Source organism: Macaca mulatta, chromosome X, assembly GCF_049350105.2.
Source record: "Macaca mulatta isolate MMU2019108-1 chromosome X, T2T-MMU8v2.0, whole genome shotgun sequence".
In the NCBI taxonomy this organism is placed as follows: Eukaryota; Metazoa; Chordata; class Mammalia; order Primates; family Cercopithecidae; genus Macaca; species Macaca mulatta.
The window spans coordinates 14,285,538-14,310,416 of record NC_133426.1 but is presented as its reverse complement, the minus strand read 5'-3'; the positions used below and the strand labels follow the sequence as shown (position 1 = coordinate 14,310,416).

The 24,879-nt window shown below is 39.3% G+C and overlaps 1 protein-coding gene and 1 pseudogene across 1 annotated transcript in view; both read right to left on the bottom strand.

Moving 5' to 3' along the window:
- Window positions 1-24,879, bottom strand: part of GLRA2 (glycine receptor alpha 2) — a 230,002-nt gene that overhangs the window by 82,647 nt on the left and 122,476 nt on the right.
- On the bottom strand, window positions 3,062-3,813 carry LOC144338783 (uncharacterized; annotated as a pseudogene).

Sequence of the window (24,879 nt, the reverse complement as noted above, 5' to 3'; positions counted from 1 at the left end):
AGTCATCTCCCTCCTGTTTTAGTACCCCATCAACCATGAACATGTCATTGAACAAACATTAGACACTTAACACCATACCAAGGATGATTTGGAGGATTCACAAAACATAGAAAATGTGGAAGTGGCCTTCAAGGATCTTCTAGTGTAACATAGAATATACAACATGTATAGCTAAAAGGGCACAAATTTCACCTAATATTGCTTATTCCAGGGAAGTGTGTTTCAGCTGTGAAATGAAATAAATGTGGAACAAACATAAAACTTGAAAATAATATCCATATTAGGACCCTGCCTCAAATCAATTAAATTAGAATCCCTAGGAGTGGGACCCAACTTTGATATTCTTTAAAAGTTCTCCATGTGACTGCTGTACAACCAGCTTCAAAAACCACCACTGTAGCCCAGTGTATTTCAAACTGTAATATGCACCTGAATCACCTGGAGATCTTGTTAAATTTCAGATTGTGATGTAGTAGGTCTGGGACAGAGCCTGAGATCCTACATTTCCAATAAGTTCCCAGGTTATGCCTATGCTGGTTTGTGGATCACACTTTGAATAGGGAAGTTCTAGAGATAAGTGACCAGGGTTAGAAAAAAAAAGTATTTGTATAGTTATGAAATAAGTACAAAGAGCCACATTACAACACAGATGGACTCATGGCAAAGACCCCATACTTAATAGTCAGGTTACATCGTATTTGGGAAAAAATGGAAAACCAACAATGTACAAATGCCGGCAATGAAGCCCAGTGGAAGCATAGCTCACAAGTGCTGGGAGGATGTGGAGGGAAGCAATTAAGAAAATATTCTAAGAGCTGAGAATATGTACCAAGCTATAGAAACATCCTTCTGGGCCTATTCTGAGAATGGAACAAATCCAAAAGTGCAGCTGCAGGAGCCAACTTCATATTTCTCTAGCGAACAGTGGACATCAAAGACTCAAGTGGGGAGTTTGTGCAGGAACCCTCAGTTTGGATTATTTTCATCAAGAATAACAGAGATTTGAGATGGAGAACATAATCTGGCCATAACCTTTCCAAGTCTACAGAAGGAAGTAATTCAGGAGTGGCTGAACAAAAATGAAGTTAAGCCTGTTTCAGGTGACCTTGTCCAGAGTACAGTGGGGAGAACAGGAACCTACCACTTCAAAGATAATAGAGAACCTTGGCAGACACCCAGCTCTGTGCTCCACATAACCTAGCGTGCCTCCATCTCGCCTGGTTTGTTTTTTACCTAAATTCTCCATATTTACAGAATGAAATTTCAGGATTCTGGGATTTACCCAAATAATCACTTACTTCCATCTTTAGAGAATTCTCCATGTGCGAGCAGTCTCTGCTCAGTGTCTATATTACACCTGGCTTATTATTATTTTTTCTATATTACACCTGGCTTATTATTATTACTTTTTAATCCAAACAGCTCTCCCGTTCCTCCATTTTGGAATACTGTTGATAGGGTTTGGCTGTGTCCCCACCCAAATCTCATCTTAAATTGTAGCTCCCATAATTCCCACATGTTGTGGGAGGGACCCAGTGGGAGATAATTGAATCATGAGGGCAGTTTCCCCCATACTGTTCTCATGGTAGTGAATAAGTCTCACAAGATCTGTTTTATAAGGGGAAACCCCTTTCTCTTGGTTCTCATTCCTTCTCTTGTCTGCTGCCATGTAAGATGTGCCTTTCACCTTCTACCATCATTGTGAGGCCTCCCCAGCCACGTGGTACTATGAGTCCATTAAACCTCTTTTTCTTTATAAATTACCCAGTCTCGGGTATGTCTTTATCAGCAGTGTGAAAATGGACTAATACAACTACTCTGAACATCCAGGGTAGCATGTCCTTCAACCAAAAATATTTCAGTATCCATCATGCTTAGGGCACTGAGTTTAAATGTAAGTTCACTAGAGGTGGATACTGATTTCAGAGAATTAAAATGCCTTAGTGATAGAAAACATGCCCACATGCTAACTATAGGCATACCTCAGAAATATTGTGGGTTTGGTTCAGACCACTGCAATAAAGTGAATATTGCAAAAAAGTGAGTCACACAAATTTTTTGGTACCTTGGTGCATATAAAAGTTATAGTCCAATAAGTGTGCAATAGCAATATGCAATAGCATTATATCTAAAAATGTCTAAAATTTTAGACATAGCATTATGTCTAAAAAATAGCACAATGTAATAACATTATGTCTAAAAAGCAATGTACATACCTTAATTTAAAAATACTTTATGGCTAAAAAATGCTAACAGTCATCTGAGCCTTCAGTGAGTTGTAATCTTTTTGCTGGTAGAGGGTGTGGTGTGGTCTTATCTTGACATTGATGGCTGCTGACTGCTTAGGCTGGTGGTTGCTGAAGGTTGGGTGACAGTGTTAATTTCAGTGTTTTTTGTTTTGTTTTGTTTTCTTTAAGAGACAGGGTTTCATTCTGTCACTCAGGGTGGAGTGCAGTGGTACAATCATAGTTCACTGCAACCTTGACTTCCTGGGCTCAAGCAATCCTTCTGCCTCAGTCTCTCCAGTAGCTAGGAATATAGGGGCACACCACCATGCCTGGCTTATTTTTAAACTTTTTGTAAAGACACGGTCTTGCTGTATTGCCCAGGCTTGTCTCAAACCTCTGGCCTCAAGTGATCTTCCCTACTTTGCCTCCCAATTCGCTGGGATTACAGGCATGAGCCACTGTGCCCAGCTGGCAATTTCTTTAAATAAGACAACCATGTAGTTTGCTGTGTTGATTCACTCTTCCTTTCACAAAAGATTTCTCTGTATCATGTGATGCTGTTTGATAGTATTTTACCCACAGTAGAACTTCTTTCAAAATTGGAGTCAATCCTCTCAACTCCTTCCACTGCTTTATCAACTAAGTTTATGGAATATTCTAAATCCTTTGTTGTTGCAACAATGTTCACAGTATCTTCACCAGGATGTAGATTCCATTTTAAGAAACCACTTCCTGTGAGGAACGCCTCTGCCCGGCTGCCCACCGTCTGGGAAGTGAGGAGGCCTCTGCCCAGTCGCTGCTCCCTCTGAGAAGTGAGGAGCGCCTCTGCCCAGCTACCAACGTTTCGGGAAATGAGGAGCGCCTCTGCCTGGCAGCCCACCGTCTGTGAAGTGAGGAGTGCCTCTGCCCGGCCGCCCCTTCTGGGAAGTGAGGAGCGCCTCTGCCTGGCTGCCACCCAGTGTGGGAAGTGAGGAGCGTCTCTGCTTGGCCGCCAACCATCTGGGAAATGAGGAGCGCCTCTGCCCAGCTGCCCACAGTCTGGGAAGTGAGGAGCTCCTCTGCCCAACTGCCAACTGTCTGGGAAGTAAGGAGCGCCTCTGCCTGGCCGCCCACTGTCTGGGAAGTGAGGAGCGCCTCTGCCCAGCTGCCCACAGTCTGGGAAGTGAGGAGCGCCTCTGCCCAGCTGCCCACAGTCTGGGAAGTGAGGAGCGCCTCTGCCTGGCTGCCATCCTATCTGGGAAGTGAGGAGCGCCTCTGCCTGGCTGCCATCCTATCTGGGAAGTGAGGAGCGCCTCTGCCTGGCCGCCCACTGTCTGGGAAGTGAGGAGCACCTCTGTTTGGTCGCCAACCGTCTGGGATGTGAGGAGCGCCTCTGCCCAGCTGCCCATTGTCTGGGAAGTGAGGAGCACCTCTGCCCAGCCGCCAACCATCTGGGAAGTGATGAGGGCCTCTGCCCAGCCACCCCACCGTCTGGGATGTGAGGAGCGCCTCCACCCAGCTGCCCACAGTACAGGAAGTGAGGAGCGCCTCTGTCCAGTTACCCACCGTCTGGGAAGTGAGGAGCGCGTCTGCCTGGCCACCCCATCTGGGAAATGAGGAGCGCCTCTGCCCAGCCTCTGTGCAACCTTCCAAGTGTGAGGTGAGCTTCGTGTGTGATCTTTTCTGTCTTCCTCAAGTTTGCATTTTCAACATTAAAGTTTACTTTTTAATTGAAAGTTAAAAAAAAAAAAAAAAAAAAGAAACCACTTCCTTTCTTCATCAACTCCTCATCTATTCAGACTTTACCACGAGATTGCAGCAATTCAGTCATACCTTTAGGCTCCACATCTAATTCTAGTTTTCTTGCTATTTCCGCCACACATGCAGTGACTTCCTCCACGGAAGTCTCGAACCCCTCAAAGTCATCCATGAGGGTTAGAATCAACTTTTTCCAAACTCCTGTTAATATGGATATTTTGACCTCCTTCCATGAATCACAGATGTTCTCAATGGCATCTAGAATGGTAAATCCTTTCCAGAAGGTTTTCAATTTACTTTGCCTAGATCCATTGGAAGAATCACTGTCTATGGTAGCTATAGCCTTATTAAATTCATTTTTTAAAAGTAAGAATTGAAAGTCAAAAATACTCTTTGATCCATTGGCTGCAGAATAGATGTTGTATTAGCAGGCATTTAAAAAATGTTAAATCTACTTGTACCTCTCCATCAGAGCTCTTGGGTGACCAGGTACATTGTCAATGACCAGTAATATTTTGAAAAGAATCTTTTTTTCTGAGCAGTGGGATCTCAACAGTGGACCTAAATATTCATTCAGGTGTTCCCTGGAGTAGCACTTTTAATTTCTTTCAATAACTTTTTCTTTGTATTCACATCTTGACTGTTTGGCACAAGAGGCCTAGCTTTCAGCGTATTCTGAATTTTGACATACGTTCCTTACTAAGCTTAATCATTTCTGGCTTTTGATTTCAAGTGAGAGATGTGCAACTCTTCCTTTCACTTGAACATGTAGACCATTGTAGGGTTATTAATTGGCCTAATTTCAATATTGCTGTGTCTCAGGGTATAGGGAAGCTTGAGGAGAGGGAGAGAGACTGGGAGACAGCTGGTTCATAGAGAAGTTAGAACACACACAACATTGATCAATTAAGTTACCATCTTACATGGGCATGGTTCCTGGTACCCCCAAACAATTACAATAGTAAAATCAAAGATCACTGATCACAAATCAGCATATCAGATATAACAATAATGAATAAGTTTCAAATATTGTGAGAATTACTAAAATATGACACAGAGACAAAAAGTGAGCACATGCTTGGGAAAAGGAGTGCTTATAGACTTGCTTGGTGCAGGGTTGTGACAAATCTTTAATTTGTAGAAAATGCAATAGCTGTGAAATGCAATCAAGTTCAATAAAATGAGAGATGCCTATATATGTGGAGAGAAATGCAGAGGGACAACAAAAGCAGTGTTATTCTGTCAAGGACATCAGGATGATTTTCTGCCCTTACTTATGTCCTGTAATCCTGACTCAATTTCTGCTCAGGCAAGCAAAGCAGTGGCTAGATGACAGTCTTGGTAAAGCATACTAAGCAAAGTTGAATATGTTCTAAGTTAGGCCTTTGTGAGCTCTGACTGTCATAATTAAACACCATAGGTTGTGTGTTAAACAGAAAATTATTCTTTTACAGTTCGGGAAGCTGAAAGTCTGGGATCAAGGTCCCAGCATCGTCAGGTTCTGGTGAGGGTTCTCTTCCTGGCTTGTGAATGGCTGCTTTCTCATTGTGTGCTCATATAGCGGAGGGAGAGAAAGAGAGCAAGCAAGCTTTCTGGTGTCTTTTCTTACAAAGGCACTGATTCCATCATGAGAGTCCTGCTCTCATGACCTTATCTCAACCTAACTACCTCCCAGAGGGCCCCATCTTCAAATACCACCGCATTGGAGGTTAGGGTTTCAACAAGAAATTTTGGTGAGACACAAACATTTATTTCATAATAGATCTGATATTACTGGGGGATATCTGAATATAATAACATGGCATTAGGCTATATACAATCATATGTCACTTAATGTGGATACATTCTGCAAAATGTGTTGTTAGGCAGTTTTGAAGGGCAAACATTACAGATTGTATTTACACAAACCTAGACTGTATAGCCTACTACACGTCTAGGCTATATGGCATACCTTATAGTTCTTAGGCTACAAACTTGTACAGCATGTTGCTTTACTGAATGCCGTAGGCAACTGTAACAAAATGGTAACTATCTGTGTATCTAAACATACCTAAACATAGAAAACACATGGTAAAAATACAGTATTATGCTTTTATGGGACCGCCATTGTATATGTGGTTCATCATCGATCAAAAGCCTCATTGTGTGGTACATGACTGTATATTATAATATATAATATTTATATAATGTAATACCAATTTTACTTTGAAATTTCTGACAACTCAGATATTTACATCTAAAAAAACCTACACTGCTTTCTATTCCCAGCTTTGGAATTACAAAGTATGGGAAAACAGTTTTCTGGATTTAAAGCTCCTGCTTGAATTTTATGTATTAAAAATTCTTCCCTCATGAAGCACTACAAGTTCTTTCACAAGTGATAAATGTCTTGGTGTTGGTCACATTCAACAAAAGAGTAAAAAATATATTCATGTTTGTACAAAATTATCTCAGAGATGGCACACTCTACAGCGAATATTACACTATGATAGTTGGACTGTTGAGATATATGTTCTGGACTATAGAGATCTTTACTAATGTCATAATAAGCAAAGGACATAGGAGAATTCCCTTTTTCTACCCTCCAAACAGGAACACAATTTTCAGCATCAAAATTCACAAAGGGATATTCTTTTGGTTTTTATTTATGCATCAAAGCAAAGATCCCTCCATTCACTTATTTCAGATTATAAGTGAACATTGATGAAGTCCTTAAAACAATAAAATCCCATGTCAAAGAGTTCAAGCTTGGGATGCCACAGTTAAGCTTTCTCTAGCCTTATAAATACAGGCAAATGTGGATTCTCCTGATTTCTCATTTGGGATGCAAATGAAAATAAGATCCTTGTCCACCTGGGAAAGGCGTGGAGATGGGGGAAACTGTGATGAAAGGGAAGACAAAGAAATAGACTATTATAATTAAAAATTGCAATGCACAAGTTATTATTATTATTTTTTTGGTCCATGGTAAATAGATTGCTGCTAGAATTTCTCAGTGGGTAGAAAGCCTGAGTGCCCAGGCTTTGTTAGAGAGGAGGCTGGAAGGAGTGGTTGGAAGCTCTCTCTGAGACAAGAGACTTCCCGAAAGTACAGGGAATATTCAGATGTATTTTACCTTCCTGCCATATTTACTTGATTAACATGTCACTAAAGAACAAAAGAGCAGAAGAGAACAAGGAAACAGGGATTTTGTGTTTTTTTCTGAACAGAACTTAATTTGCACACCATGAAGAAAAATTGATCGTTTTCTTATGTCTGCTACTCTGTTGAGAGTGTCCTATGTAGAAAATCAATTTCCTTGTCTCAAGTTGATTTGCCTGTTTAATTAACTTAGCAGCTTAATGGAGGCAAACATGATTAAAACACAGTTTGAAAAAGCTTTCAAAATTGTTATTTATTATATATTGTAATATTTCATCAAAGATTTCCCTGTAGTAATTATGGTGTGTTTAGATTTTGTTTTCCTTGCACCAATGTTTCATTAATTATTGAAGATGATTAGTTCAGTAGTCCTGTGATAATCAGAAACTAAAATATTCCTATTAAGCTTTAATGTATGCAACACAATACTACCTGGGCTGGAATATTATTTGTCATATGAATCTGCAACTTGGTACTTTTTTGGCTTACCTAGAATTTTTGCATTGAGCAATTATTTCATTGTTGTCAACTAATTCAGAACAATGAAGTATTTTAATGATCAACTTTTAGAAAATCACTTTATTATTATTATTATACTTTAAGTAGAAAATCACTTTTTATATCTGCTTAACATTTTTAAGCTCCATGTTTTTTAGAGTAAGCAGTAAAAATCCATGTATCCTGATGAGCGGTAGGGAAGAAGACTTAGGAATATTTGGAGTCAGATTAGGCAGGTCAGAGCAAACTTAAATATTAGGAAGAAATATCATGTATTGCATTTTGGACTTTATATACTTTAAAAGTTATTATAATCTCTCAACATTAAAAATACAATTAATTTAAAGTGGCTTAACTTTTTTAAATTACAAGATTGTGAGTTTATTCTTCTCCTTCTCTAATTCTTGCTAGATGTACTGTATCTGCATTGTCAGAACATAAAGCCATTATTTACTATGTTTTCTTCTTTATAGCAATAATTTAGTTTTAGTTCTGTAGGTACACATATATTTAATGATCACCACCAGTCCTTACATTCTTAAAGTTCATAGTATAGATACACTACAGTATTCATAGTCATTCTACTACTGATGGAATTTGGGTTGTGTATTTGGGAATATTGTAAAAAAAATACTACTCTGAACATTCATATACAAATTTCTGTGTAGATGTATATTTTAATATTTCTTGGGTAAATACCTAGGAATAGGATCATTGTGTTACATGGTAAGTATATTTTATTTCTTCTTCTTATTTTTTGAGATGGAGTCTCGCTCTGTCGCCAGGCTGGAGTGCAGTGGCGCAATCTCGGCTCACTGCAACCTTGCCTCCTGGGTTCAAGCAATTCTCCTGCCTCAGCCTCCAGAGTAGCTGGGACTACAGGCACGTGCCACCACGCCCAGCTAATTTTTCTATTTTTAGTAGAGATGGGGTTTCACCATGTTGGTCAGGATGGTCTCAATCTCTTGACCTCATGATTCACCCACCTCGGTCTTGCAAAGTGCTGGGATTACAGGCGTGAGCCACTGCACCCAGCCATATTTTTTAATTTTATAATTTGCTACCACATTATTTTTAAACATTTTGCATTTCCACCAGAAGTGCATGAGGATTTCAGTTACTCCACATTTTCACCAACATTAGATTTAATCATTCTTTTAAACATTAACTATTCTAGTAGGTGTATAATGATATCTCATGATTTTATTTTGCATTAACCTAGTACGAATGAATATTGAGCATTAAATTGTTAAATTTAAGTTAAATTAAGCTAAATTGGCCATTTGTATACCTTCTTTGGCAGGGTCTGTTGAAATTTTTTGGCCCATTGTTTTACTGGGTTCTTTCCCTTGCTGCTGAATTTTAAGAGCTCTTTTTTGTGTTTTGGATATAAGCATTCTATTCAGTTATGTCAGATATCAGTCTTACAAATATCTTCTCCAAGTATATGGCTTGCTTTTGCATTTTCTTAAATGTTAGTTTAATTTTAATAGTCTATTTTATCATTTTTTAATGGTTTGTGCTTTTTTGTGATCTGAGAAGACTTTCTCTAACCCAATGTCTCAAAGACTTTCCCTGCTGTTTTCTTCTAGAAGTTAATAATTTTAGTCACTTTATTTAGATCTATGTTCATTCAAGATTTAGTTCAAATATCATTTCCCCTGTGATTCTTCCAGGAAGAGTTCATCAAACCCTCTGTATTTTCATAATATCATATGTACACTTACCTTTGAGTACGAGATATTTATTTAAATGTTCATTTTCCCCACTAGACTGCAAGCTTCAGTGCATAGTGATAAGTCTTATTTGTTTGTGTAAAATGCCTAGACCATGCCTAATAAATAATAGGCTCTCAATAAGTACTTGTTAAATAAACGAATGAATATAATTATATTAATTTATTAAATATTTTTACAAAGCATTTTTGCATCAACTTTTCATTAAAATCTCACAAGAATTCCATGAAGCAAACATTATGTTACTTCCATGTTATAAACTATTGTTGGCTTTTCAAAGCCTAATGAATTAAGATCAGACTGTTTGTTTAGCCTGGCATTTAAAGGATTCTATGATATTATCCTCCAACCTTTCCAGCTTTGTTTTTCACTATTTCCTTTTACATATCCATTGCAATACTTAAATTGGACAATTCATTTTTCTTCATCTATGCCCTTAATTTCTACTTTTTTACATTCATTCAAGCTATCTCTTTCACCTTAAAATTATCTCTACTTCATTTCTCCCTAAGAATATCCTAGCCGTCTCAAAAGCCACCATTTTTATGTTCCTTCCCATGATCTGACCACATAAACGTGAATGCTTCTTCATCTACATAACCACAAACATCCATCCATCTTTACCTCAAATAAATGGTGTTTTTCCTTAGCTTCCTACCATTTTTCTCTTAATACCTATTCTCCTGACTTGTAGCATGTTTTCCTCTATTAGCAGGGTCCCATTGGTCTCCTGTTTTCCCTTTCTCCAAATTGCCCTTTCAGCCTTATGTATACACGGACTGGGAGTTATAAGAAATGGATTCCGACTCTGGTACTGCCAAGCACTGGTGGTAGGGCTTGGACATTTAATTGCCTCCTTTGTAAAGGAGATCTACTCCTGCCTGTCTTTGAAGGCTGCTCTGGAAATTAATAATACAATGGGTGGGAAAGTCATTTGTAAATTTAACATGTTATACAAACTATTATAATCATGATTGAAATCAGCCTTTAGCTTAAATTCATGCATCTCTCAACCCCACAGTTGAAGACAAATGTTTGGGACAAATGTGTTCTGGGGCGCCCACATTGGTGTTCCTTCCAATGGCTCTTGGCTCCTGAATCTCCCTGTACCAAGGTGAACCCTGAGCTTGTAACTCTCCTGGTTCCTTCTGCACTTTTCTCTGTGTTTAATTAGATGCTTTTGGATCCCTCTGTGCACTGCCCAACATCTGTTCATGCTTCCCTGTGTCAGGCTCTGTACAGCTAATGTGAAGGCGGAATGTTGACCTATTTTGCCTGATTTAATCAGGTTTTGCAGTTGTAAAACCCTGACCCAAGGTGGCTGTCACTGTCTTTTACAATGTCCTGGGACACATATGGCAAGAAGGGAAAGTGGAAGCCCAGAGTAAACAGTCACTTCTTATTTTTAACACAATTAAAGGATCGTGCCTCCCTAGGTAAAGCTGTGAGATTATTGCCACTGGGATGCACACCCTGCTCCACTAATTGATTCTCTCTACCTTTGTTAAACTCCCACCTCTCGACTATATCACCCTAAGTCTTCTCTATCGTATGTCTACCTGCACATCCCAGTTATCCTCTTTCAAGTCCACTGGACTGGTATGAGACTGAGACTGGCTCCTCAAATTAAGTTTACTTTGCTGACTTCCTATCACAAGAAAGGTTTGAATTAGTTATTTAGTGATACAAGGAGAAGTTGCAGTTAAAAGTGCAGTCTTTGGAGATTTTCTGAATTCAAATTCTAGCTCTGCCATACGTCCTTTCTGAAGATAGCAAGTTATTGAGGTTCACTTACCTCAGTTTATGAAACTATAAAATGGAATAGTAATAGTCCCTACCTCATTTTTTGTTTGATTACATGAGTTAATTAAAAGAGTAATCAGGTAAAGAATTCAGAACAATGCCCAGTACCAAGTAAGCAGTCAATACAAGTACAGCATTTTGTGCCCATTAAAGGAACCTAGAATGGAACCATAATGCACATGGCTACAGAATTATAAATCTCTAGGTTCTCATCTTGTCCCTGCCACTTACTGGCTATGCAGTCTAAGTCTAGATAATTAATCTCTGTAGGCTTGAATTTCTTCATATATAATAGCAGTATATTCACCATATGGGGTTGTGTTAAGCGTTAAATAACATAATATGTAGAAATCATTTTTAGAACAGGACTTGGTACATAATTGGCATGCAATTAAATTGGCTATTTTTATTTCTTATGATAATGTAATTCCCCTCCCTAACTACTTAGTCATGGTCTTCTGGAGCACTGTCCAACTGTTTCTACTTTTTCCAGAGGGAGGGCTTTAATGATGTATTTGTCAGTCAGGTTGGAAGGTAGAAGAGCTATTTTTTTGTAGACTAAATTTGTGATACTTCTCAGCTCACAGAGGATCAATGGAGGTATTGTACAAGGAAGACAGCAAAGCATGGGCATAGGCAAACAAATGGGCAGTTTTAATTAACCCAACAGATGAAAGCCCTTTAATTGTTGTTCAAGGCACATCATCTCACTCTGTGGGAAACCAAGTTATCTAATGATGCACCAAGTCCAGCAAGCCCCAAGTGGACTCTTCCAAAAGCTGTGGTGTGTTCTTGCTCTGGTTTTTCCTTTAGGTTAATTGCAAAGAGGTGAGATAATGAATTAGAGTTGTGTTTTGTTTGGATCTATGTTCAAAGTATTTTGCTTTGAAAAATGGCTCTGCCATTTGCATGTATATTTGGGCATGGTGTCTAATTATGGGCTCAGAAGAAAGGAGAGAAAATAGAGTTTACTGTCATTTCTCCATAATTTTCTCAGTTTTCTACTGATAAGTAGATAATCCATCCCAGAGGAAGATACAGGGAAATAGAACCCAATAAAAATATGAATGATGTGCAGCCATCAGGAATGGAGAAGAGGAAAATGAAGGCATCAACTAAATTCTCACCTTTACTAGTATAAGGAAAGGAAGACTGTGTATTAGACACTTTGATCTGTATGTAAAGGTTTATGGCTCAAATCAAGGAAATATATACCCTCCACCCTCCAATCATCGTTTGTCTACCCAAGTCAATTAATCAAACCATGCACAGAGCGAACATGGAGTTTCTGTTCATCTTCACCTACCTATGCTACTCATATGGATCATGGAAGTCACATCTGTTCTTTAAAACCAACATTTCTCATTAATGACCATATAGTAAAGTTGTGCAGGCCACAACTTTATTCGTGATACAAATCAAATTGTTCTTCACATAAAGATGAAGGCTTGGGGGGCACCCAAGATGGCTGAATAGGAACAGCTCCAGCCTCCAGCTCCCAGCATGAGCGACACAGAAGACATGTGATTTCTGCATTTTCAACTGAGATGTCAGGTTCATCTCACTGGGGCGTGTCGGCCAGTTGGTGCTGGTCAACGGGTGCAGCCCGACTAGCAAGAGCTGAAGCAGGGTGAGGCATCCCCTCACCTGGGAAGTGCAAGGGGGAAGGGAGTTCCTTTTCCTAGCCAAGGGAAACTGAGACGCACAACACCTGCAAAATCGGGTAACTCACACCCTAATACTGCATTTTATCAAGGGTCTTAGCAAACGGCACACCAGGAGATCATATCCCACACCTGGCCCGGAGGGTCCCATGCCCATGGAGCCTCCCTCATTGCTGGCACAGCAGTCTGAGATCTAACTGCAAGGCGGCAGCAAGGCCGCCATTGCTGAGGCTTAAGTAGGTAAACAAAGCCACTGGGAAGCTCGAATTGGGTGGAGCCCACCACAGCTCAATGAGGCCTGCCTGCCTCTGTAGACCCCACCTCTGAGAACAGGGCATAGCTAAACAAAAAGCAGCAGAAACCTCTGCAGATGTAAAAGTCCCTGTCTGACAGCTTTGAAGAGAGCAGTGGTTCTCCCAGCACGGAAGTTGAGAACTGAGAACGGACAGACTGCCTGCTCAAGTGGGTCCCTGACCCCTGAGTAGCCTAACTGGGAGACATTCCCGACTAGGTGCAGACCGACACCTCACACCTCACACAGCTGCGTACACCTCTGAGATGAAGCTTCCAGAGCAAGAATCAGACAGCAACACTCGCTGTTCAGCAATATTCTATCTTCTGCAGCCTCTGCTGCTGATACCCAGGCAAACAGGGTCTGGAGTGCACCTCAAGCAAACTCCAACAGACCTACAGCTGAGGGTCCTGACCATTAGAAGGAAAACTAACAAAAAGAAAGGACACCCACACCAAAACCCTGTCAGTACATCACCATCATCAAAGACCAAAGGCAGATAAAACCACAAAGATGGGGAAAAAGCAGTGCAGAAAAGCTGGAAATTAAAAAAATCATAGCGCATCTCCCCCTCCAAAGGAACACAGCTCATCGCCAGCAACGGATCAAAGCTGGACGGAGAATGACTTTGACGAGTTGAGAGAAGAGGGCTTCAGTCGATCAAACTTCTCAGAGCTAAAGGAGGAACTATGTACCCAGCACAAAGAAACTCAAAACCTTGATAAAAGAATGGATGAATGGATAACTAGAATAATCAATGCAGACAGGACCATAAAAGAACTGATAGAGATGAAAACCATGACACAAGAACTACGTGACAAATGCACAAGCTTCAGTAACTGACTCAATCAACTGCAAGAAAGAGTATCAGCGATTGAAGATCAAATGAATGAAATGAAGCGAGAAGAGAAGTGTAGAGAAAAAAGAGTAAAAAGAAATGAACAAAGCCTCCAACAAATATGGGATTATGTGAAAAGACCAAATCTATGTCTGATTGGTGTGCCTGAAAGTGACGGGGAAAATGGAACCAAGTTGGAAAACACTCTGCAGGATATCATCCAGGAGAACTTCCCCAACCTAGTAAGGCAGGCCAACATTCAAATTCAGGAAATACAGAGAATGCCACAAAGATACTCCTCAAGAAGAGCAACTCAAAGACACAGAGTTGTCAGATTCAGCGAAGTTGAAATGAAGGAAAAAATGTTAAGGGAAGCCAGAGAGAAAGGTTGGGTTACCCACAAAGGGAAGCCCATAAGACAAACAGCAGATCTCTCGGCAGAAACTCTACAAGCCAGAAGAGAGTGGGGGCCAATATTCAACATGCTTAAAGAAAAGAATTTTCAACCCAGAATTTCATACCCAGCCAAACTAAGTTTCATAAGTGAAGGAGAAATAAAATCCTTTACAGACAAGCAAATGCTGAGAGATTTTGTCACCACCAGGCCTGCCCTACAAGAGATCCTGAAGGAAGCAGTAAACATGGAAAGGAACAACTGGTACCAGCCATTGCAAAAACATGCCAAAATGTAAAGACCATGGATGCTAGGAAGAAACTGCATCAACTAACAAGCAAAATAACCAGGTAATATCACAATGACAGGACCAAGTTCACACATAACAATATTAACCTTAAATGTAAATGGACTAAATGGTCCAATTAAAAGACACAGATTGGCAAATTGGATAAGGAGTCAAGACCCATCAGTTTGCTGTATTCAGGAGACCTATCTCATATCCAGAGACACACATAGGCTCAAAATAAAGGGATGGAGGAAGATCTACCAAGCAAATGGAAAACAAAAATAAAAAAGCAGGGGTTGCAATCCTAGTCTCTGATAAAACAGACTTTAAACCAACAAAGATCAAAACAGACAAAGAAGGCCATTACATAGTAAAGGGATCAATTCAACAAGAAGAGCTAACTATCCTAAATATATATGCACCCAACACAGGAGCACCAAAATTCATAAAGCAAGTCCTTAGAGACTTACAAAGAGACTTAGACTCCCATACAATAATAATGGGAGACTTTAACACCCCACTGTCAACATTAGACAGATCAATGAGACAGAAAGTTAACAAGGATATCCAGGAATTGAACTCAACTCTGCACCAAGCAAACCTAATAGACATCTACAGAACTCTCCACCCCAAATCAACAGAATATACATTCTTCTCAGCACCACATCACACTTATTCCAAAATTGACCACATAGTTGGAAGTAAAGCACTCCTCAGCAAATGTAAAAGAACTGAAAGTATAACAAACTCTCTCAGACCACAGTGCAAAGAAACTAGAACTCAGGACTAAGAGACTCAATCAAAACCGCTCAACTACATGGAAACTGAACAACCTGCTCCTGAATGACTACTGGGTACATAACGAAATGAAGGCAGAAATAAAGATGTTCTTTGAAACCAATGACAACAAAGATACAACATACCAGAATCTCTGGGACACATTTAAAGCAATGTGTAGAGGGAAATTTATAGCACTAAATGCCCACAAGAGAAAGCAGGAAAGATCTAAAATTGACACCCTAACATCACAATTAAAAGAACTAGAGAAGCAAGAGCAAACACATCCAAAAGCTAGCAGAAGGCAAGAAATAACTAAGATCAGAGCAGAACTGAAGGAGATAGAGACACAAAAAACCCTCCAAAAAATCAATGAATCCAGGAGCTGGTTTTTTTTTTTTTTTTTTTTTTTTTTTGAGACGGAGTCTCGCTCTGTCGCCCAGGCTGGAGTGCAGTGGCGCGATCTCGGCTCACTGCAAGCTCCGCCTCCTGGGTTTACGCCATTCTCCTGCCTCAGCCTCCTGAGTAGCTGGGACTACAGGCGCCCGCCACCGCGCCCGGCTAATTTTTTGTATTTTTAGTAGAGATGGGGTTTCACCATGGTCTCGATCTCCTGACCTTGTGATCTGCCCGCCTCGGCCTCCCAAAGTGCTGGGATTACAGGCGTGAGCCACCGCGCCCGGCCCAGGAGCTGGTTTTTTGAAAAGATCAACAAAATTGATAGACCGCTAGCAAGACTAATAAAGAAGAAAAGAGAGAAGAATCAAATAGATGCAATAAAAAATGATAAAGGGGATATCATCACCAACCCCACAGAAATACAAACTACCATCAGAGAATACTATAAACACCTCTACGCAAATAAACTAGAAAACCTAGAAGAAATGGATAATTTCGTGGACACTTACACTCTCCCAAGACTAAACCAGGAAGAAGTTGAATCCCTGAATAGACCAATAGCAGGCTGTGAAATTGTGGCAATAATTAATAGCCTACCAACCAAAAAAATTCCAGGACCAGATGGATTCACAGCTGAATTCTACCAGAGGTACAAGGAGGAGCTGGTACCATTGCTTCTGAAACTGTTCCAATCAATAGAAAAAGAGGGAATCCTCCCTAACTCATTTTATGAGGCCAACATCATCCTGATACCAAAGCCTGGCAGAGACACAACAACAAAAAAAATAGAATTTTAGACCAATATCGCTGATGAACATTGATGCAAAAATCCTCCAATAAAATACTGCCAAACTGAAGCCAGCAGCACATCAAAAAGCTTATCCACCATGATCAAGTGGGCTTCATCCCTGGGATGCAAGGCTGGTTCAACATTTGCAAATCAATAAATGTAATCCATCATATAAACAGAACCAAAGACAAAAACCACATGATTATCTGAATAGATGCAGAAAAGGCCTTTGACAAAATTCAACAGCCCTTCATGCTAAAAACTCTCAATAAATTTGGTATTGATGGAAAGTATCTCAAAATAATACTAGCTATTTATGACAAACCCATAGCCAATAGCATACTGAATGGGCAAAAACTGGAAGCATTCCCTTTGAAAACTGGCACAAGACAGGGATGCCCTCTCTCACCACTCCTATTCAACATAGTGTTGGAAGTTCTGGCTAGGGCAATCAGGCAAGAGAAAGAAAGAAAGCGTACTCAGTTAGGAAAACAAGAAGTCAAATTGTCCCTGTTTGCAGATGACATGATTGTATATTTAGAAAACCCCATTGTTTCAGCCCAAAATCTCCTTAAGCTGATAAGCAACTTCAGCAAAGTCTCAGGATACCAAATCAATGTGCAAAAAATCACAAGCATTCTTATACACCAGTAACAGACAAACAGAGAGCCAAATCATGAATGAACTCCTATTCACAATAGCTTCAAAGAGAATAAAATACCTAGGAATCCAACTTACAAGGGATGTAAAGGACCTCTTCAAGGAGAACTATAAACCACTGCTCAGTGAAATAAAAGAGGACACAAGCAAATGGAAGAACATACCATGCTCATGGATCGGAAGAATCACTATTGTGAAAATGGCCATACTGCCCAAGGTAATTTATAGATTCAATGCATCCCCATTAAGCTACCAATGACTTTCTTCACAGAATTGGAAAAAACTGCTTTAAAGTTCATATGGAATCAAGAAAGAGCCCACATTGCCAAGACAATCCTAAGCCAAAAGAACAAAGCTGGAGGCATCACGCTACCTGACTTCAAACTATACTACAAGGCTACAGTAACCAAAACAGCATGGTACTGGTACCAAAACAGAGATATAGACCAATGGAACAGAACAGAGCCCTCAGAAATAAAACCACACATCTATAGCCATCTGATCTTTGACAAACCTGACAAAAACAAGAAAGGGAAAAAACAAAAAGAAAATAGGGGAAAGGATTCCCTATTTAATAAATGGTGCTGGGAAAATTGGCTAGCTATAAGTAGAAAGCTGAAACTGGATCCTTTCCTTACTCCTTATACGAAAATTAATTCAAGATGGATTAGAGACTTAAATGTTAGACCTAAAACCATAAAATCCCTAGAAGAAAACCTAGGTAATACCATTCAGGACATAGGCATGGGCAAGGACTTCATGTCTAAAACACCAAAAGCAACGGCAACCAAAGCCAAAGTTGACAAATGGGATCTCATTAAACTAAAGAGCTTCTGCACAGTCAAAGAAACTACCATCAGAGTGAACAGGCAACCTACAGAATGGGAGAACATTTTTGCAATATCCATCTGAGAAAGCGCTAATATCCAGAACCTATAAAGAACTCAATCAAATTTACAAGAGAAAAAACAAACAACCCCATCAAAAAGTGGGCAAAGGATATAAACAGACACTTCTCAAAAGAAGACATTCATACAGCCAACAGACACATGAAAAAATGCTCATCATCACTCACCATCAGAGAAATGCAAATCAAAACCACAATGAGATACCATCTCACACCAGTTAGAATGGCAATCATTAAAATGTCAGGAAACAACAGGTGCTGGAGAGGATGTGGAAAAACAGGAACACTTTTACACTGTTGGTGGGACTGTAAACTAGTTCAACCATTGTGGAAAACAGTGTGGCGATTCCTCAAGGATCTAGAACTAGAAATACCATTTGACCCAGCCATCCCATTACTGGGTATATACCCAAAGGATTATAAGTCATGCTGCTATAAAGACACATGCACACGTATGTTTATTGCAGCACTATTCACAATAGCAAAGACTTGGAATCAACCCAAATGTCCATCAGTGACAGACTGGATTAAGAAAATGTGGCACATATACACCATGGAATACTATGCAGCCATCAAAAAGGATGAGTTTGTGTCCTTTGTAGGGACATGAATGCAGCTGGAAACCATCATTCTCAGCAAACTATTGCAAGAACAGAAAACCAAACACCACTTGTTTCACTCATAGGTGGGAATTGAACATTGAGATCACCTGGACACAGGAAGGGGAACATCACACACCCGGTCCTATTGTGGGGAGGGCGTAAGGGGGAGGGATAGCATTAGGAGATCTACCTAATGTAAATGACAAGTCAATGGGTGCATCACACCAACATGGCTCATGTATACATATGTAAGAAACCTGCACGTTGTGCACATGTACCCTAGAACTTAAAGTATAATAATTTAAAAAATATATTAAAAAACGATGAAGGATTAGGTATTATGTTTTCAGAGATTCAACCATGAACAGCATTTACAACACCCATTAAAGTGCTGTGGTTAGCACTAGAATTCAGTACTAGAAAGGTAGAAGATAAGCAAGTAGGAAATAAATTGCTTTTATCAAACTGAAAAGCCGATACTGAACTGATTTCATTCTGTTTGTCTTTTCCTCAAATCAGCATTTGACCAGCAAGAATGTTTAAGGACAGAGTAATACTTTAGATAATTTAGAACCACTCATTTAGGTAGGGAATAAAATTATTGCTTGGTAGAACAAGCCTTCAAGTTTTTTTTAAAGCTTTTTAATTTGAAAAAAAAACACAATAAAATCCATTCTCTAAAATCTTATGTAAGCAAAAGAAACACTGTAAGCAAGGATAATAAAATACGTCACCCCAGTTTGACACCCTGGGCTTTTTATTTTGAGATTTTGGCTGTAGAGACTGCCATACTTCTTTATCTCATTTGAAGTAGCAGGTCATGAAAACCACTCTTTTTTCTGTAAAGAATATATCTATTATAATATTTAGAAAGCTTAGCATAGTCTTTGAAAGAGGGATTTTCTAAATATCTACATTGCCCCATTCATTTATGAAAATCTATGACCCTCAATTTCCCTATTCCTGAAAAAAACTACTGTATTTCTTAATTTGACTATCCCACTAGTCTGTCTAAACTCATCCAACAAAGCAAGAGATGTGACCTCTGTTGAGGAGAGTGCTTTGGAAAACAGCAGTATTGGGGCACTATTATGGGGAAATCTTTCTGAAAAAAAATCTTATCCTTGGAACTGAAAGGGCTCTGTTCCTGGCCACAGAAGAAGAAGGGCAAAGGAGGTCAGGAGTGTAGAGAAAATCCAACAAGATTGGTGGCACATCATGGGAAGCAGAGCCAAGGCAAGTGGACCACACCAGAGTAGAAGGGCTGCAGATGTATTCTATTCCCAGGGACTGCTGGAACTGAGAAGTGTATTCTCTCTCAACAGTTTCTTATTTTAGCTCTGTGTTAGGCACACCCAGGACCCATCCTTTCATCCTGTTTCTCTTCCAGGATTTCTGGATCCATATATTATAGTTTCCCCATTTTATAGATGAGGTATCAGAGGTATGTAAATAAAACTAACTTCATATGGCTTGACGCCAGATATCTCATCTGAACCACTAAACTGGGGGATTTTATCTTACTTCTGATAATATATGCAAGACAGAATTCCTACCATATAGAATGCTGCTCTTGAAAAAAAAATGGTCCTTTTAAAACCACTGCTTTTGAAAGCACCACAGAGAATTTCAAAAAAGGCAAAAATTATTACCTATAAACTTAATTAGACTGGTTTATTAAAATCATGTAGAACTCAACATAGAGTACTTGGAAATCATTTAATATTTTTAATCACCACTTCTCACCTTCCACTTTTCTAGCACCTTGTGACACCTAGGCTATGTATGCTTTAATAATGCATTTTGTGACAAAGACATGTAATGTCAACATGTTCCCATTGCATTGATGGAGCTGTCATGGCACTACTGAACCTTGCCCGTGTTGTTACAGGAATGGGGAAGCACTCTATATGCCAAGTATAAAAGGAGAGCTCGAAAAGCAAATCACATTCCTGGTATAATTCAAATTTGAAGGAAAAATGGTTGTCAAACTCAGCACCTGGTGAACTCTTATGATAGCACTGGCAGACTTGATATTCTTTCTTCCTTGTTCCAGTTATATTGCAATAATTACCAGCATGATGGTGTCAATTGGAGTCTCTTTCTAGTGAAATAACCCAATGATTTCAAATAACCCAAGCTAACCCCTTGGTATTTCTCAGGCCATTTAATTTTTTCTACCCAATTATCATCTACTAGTCAGCCATTTAAAAGAACGCAATGAGAAGAAACCAGGTATATTCCTTTTCTATTGCTACCTAACATATCACCAGAAATTTAATGGTATAAAGCAACACCCATGTATTAGCTCACTTCTGTAGGTTGGAAGTCTGACATATCATGGCTGAGTGTTTTGTTTTGTGTCTCACAATGCTAAATTGAATGCATCAACCAGCTGTGTTTTCACCTGGAGCTTGGAGTCCTCTTCAAAGGTTATTATTCCTATTATTGGCAGAATTTAGTTCTTCGCAGTTACATAACTAACATACCTGTTTCCCTGATCACTGTCATCCAGGGGATTCTTTCAATCCCTTAAGGATGCCAACATTCCTTCTCCTGTGGTCACCTCTGTTTTCAAGCCACAGCTGAATCTCTCTTATGCTTCAAATCTCTCTGACTTTCTCTTCTGCCAGAAATATCTCTGTTTTTAGGGGATAGTCTGATTAGATCTGGCCCACCTAGATAATCTTCCTATTTTAGGGTCAACTGTGCCATATAATATGATGCAATCATGGAAATGATATCTTATCAGCTCACTGGTTCTAGGGGAAAAGGGAGTGTAATCTTGACAGGAAAGGGGATTTTTAGAAATCTGCCTACCATACCGGATCAATAAGAATATGCAAAAGGACTCAATCTTTCCTTTGAGCCAAATAATTCTTATGTCAATTTCTTAAAATTCACGAAGTGGAAAGTTGAAAAAAACTAAGCAAAATAAAAACAATTACATGCTATATGGATATATAATAACAAGAAATTAATATAGCTATAACATGATGTATTGTTAAAAAAAAATCATGGCCAGATGCAAATCATTGCACATTTTCACATAAGCATTTATGGGATGCTAATATCTTGATGGCATAGATTGATAAAGGATTTGATTCCCTTCTGAAATCCAGTGACTCAGCAGAAGAATGACAGGCAGTCAGCATTGTTCTCTGTCCTCTGCATCCAATGGCCAAGGAGCTGGATGACTGAATAATCGTACTTGGTCGTGCCTTGAAATGCACAGAAAAATTGTTTCTGACATGCCACTGGCACATGCAAAGAGGTAGAGATGAAGACTTATTTCTTCCAATATTAGGAAGAGCAGATTCTCATTAGCAGAAGCACTGCCAGGCACCCAGCCCAGGCAGATGGACTTAATGAGAGAGAAACCCCATGGCCCCCTGTAAGTTACTGGCAGAGAGGAGGTTCTCTTATTTAGGCAATTTCCTCTCCTGTCACATTTGACTTGCTTTCTCTGGCCACTTGGATGCCCTTGAATATATAACCTTTATAGGAGCGTACTGCAGATTTTACAAGATGATTCTTGTGGAACCTAAGTTTCTATTTTATTAAAGTGCTCCTGTGTCTTGGGCTGCCTGTAAAGGGAGCTACTCTTTTCCTCTAAATCTTTTAGTTTCTACCCAGAGCCAGACTGAACAATTTGCCAGTCACGAATATGTATAATTTGGCCTGAACCCTCCTAACTCATATACCAACAGAGCCATTAGGCATATGGTGGGTCTGAAAAGCCAAACGGACCAGAAAGTACATTTACAACAGGCTTCAGTAATCATTTCAGTGGTCATTTCACACAGCTAGGCCTGGAGATTCAGACCCAATCCACCCAGTTTATGTCTGAGTGGTCCAGATCAACATGTGAATGCTTCCCCAGTGTGTTGGATAATGTTCTAACCTTCTCTTAACGGACACAATGAGGGCCTAATATGACACCCCAAGAATGTTACCAATAGCCAAACTTCATGAGGGTTTTCTATGTACTAGGCATCACCCAAAGAACTTCATGTAGGTTTACTCCAATGATCTCAACACTATGAGGCAGGTCCTATTATGATTCCCATTTTATAGATGAGGTATCAGAGGTATGTTAATAAAACTAACTTCATATGGCTTGAACCCAGATATCTCATCTGAACCACTAAACTGTGGGATTTTATCTTACTTCTTTTTTTTTTTTTTTTTTTTTTTTTTGAGACGGAGTCTCGCTCTGTCGCCCAGGCTGGAGTGCAGTGGCCGGATCTCAGCTCACTGCAAGCTCCGCCTCCCGGGTTCGGGCCATTCTCCTGTCTCAGCCTCCTGAGTAGCTGGGACTACAGGCGCCCGCCACCTCGCCCGGCTAGTTTTTTTTTGTATTTTTTCGTAGAGACGGGGTTTCACCGTGTTAGCCAGGATGGTCTCGATCTCCTGATGTAGTGATCCGCCCGTCTCGGCCTCCCAAAGTGCTGGGATTACAGGCTTGAGCCACCGCGCCCGGCCTATCTTACTTCTGATAATATATGCAAGACAGAATTCCTACCATATAGAATGCTGCTCTTGAAAAAAATGGTCCTTTTAAAACCACTGCTTTTGAAAACACCACAGAGAATTTCAAAAAAGGCAAAAATTATTACCTATAAACTTAATTAGACTGGTTTATTAAAATCATGTAGAACTCAACATAGAGTACTTGGATAAAGAGTTCAAATCTAGACTTGTGCTTGGGTAAGAAAATAATGAGCAAAAACTTGGATCAAGCACTTCACAAAAGAAGACAACTGAATGGCTACTGAGCATGAGATAAGGTATTTTCTTGGTATCATTAGTAATCAGGAACATGCCAGTTAAAACCACAGTGAGCTACCAGTAAACCTCATCTGAATGGCTACAATGAAAAAAGTAGCAACCTGACAATGAGTGTTGGCATGGATGTGGAGCAATTGGAACTCTCATATTTTGCTAGGTGAGTGTAAATTGTTTCAACCACTTGGGAAAACTATCAATATACACTGGAGCCAGCATGTTAATACCTTATAGCCCAGCAACTCTACTCCTAGATATAATGTCAAGATAAACGTGTGCATATGTCCATCAAAAATATGTACCAAATTTTCATAGCAGATTTAATACATAATAGCCTAAAACCTGGAAGTGATGCCCACCAACAGGAGAACGGACAACAAAAGGGAGCAAATTACAGTTAAACAAACAATATAGATACATCTCACAGGGATTGAGTTTTGTGAAAGAAGCCAGTTATAAAAGAACACATACTGCCAAATTCCATTTATATGAAGTTCAGTAAGAGGCAAAAGTAACAATAGTTAAACAAGTCAGACCAGTAGTTACCTCTGGGACACTAGAAATATTCCATATCTTGATCTGAAATGTATACATACATAAAAATTTATGAATTGTACCCTTAACATTAGGGCATTTTATGCATTTTAATGTACATATGTTTTACTCTGAGAAAAAGGAAAAGAAGACTTTGTGTCTGAGAAATGTTTTACTTGCAACAGAACAGGACATTTTAGCTCTTCTTTATTTTCTTTTCATTTGCATGATATTCCTTTGTTCATGGTACAAGCAATATATTTGGTGAGTGATTATGTTTTTTGTGATGAGTTTACCACATAATGTTAGGCATCTTCCAAGCAAACATGGTGAGGCATTGCACGTTTCTTTTCTTTAAAGTGCCTGTTATATATTGCCTATCTCTTGGCAAAGTAGTGGGAAGTTTAAGACTTGCTTTTTTAAAAAAACCATAAACATAAATCTTTAAGGAAAGCAAACATTAAAAATTATATCAATTTAAAATATGTATCCACATGCCATGGTTTGGGTTGGGCATTACTATACTGTGACAATGCAAAGAAGGAGAAACCATGCAATGGCATAGGAACAGAGTTGCAAGGTATTCTTCCAACTGGGAATACTGATTGGACCACCAAATATGTGAAATTCACATATGAAATATACTTGTTCTATATATCATTTAAAAACTGTTTTTACTATGAATATTTTGACATCTGTGTAGCAGTTCTTTGTATCATTACAAATATTCTGCCAAGTAATAAAGTTTTTAAATATCTATATGAAAACATTCACAGTAAAGATAAAAAGAACAAATAAAGCA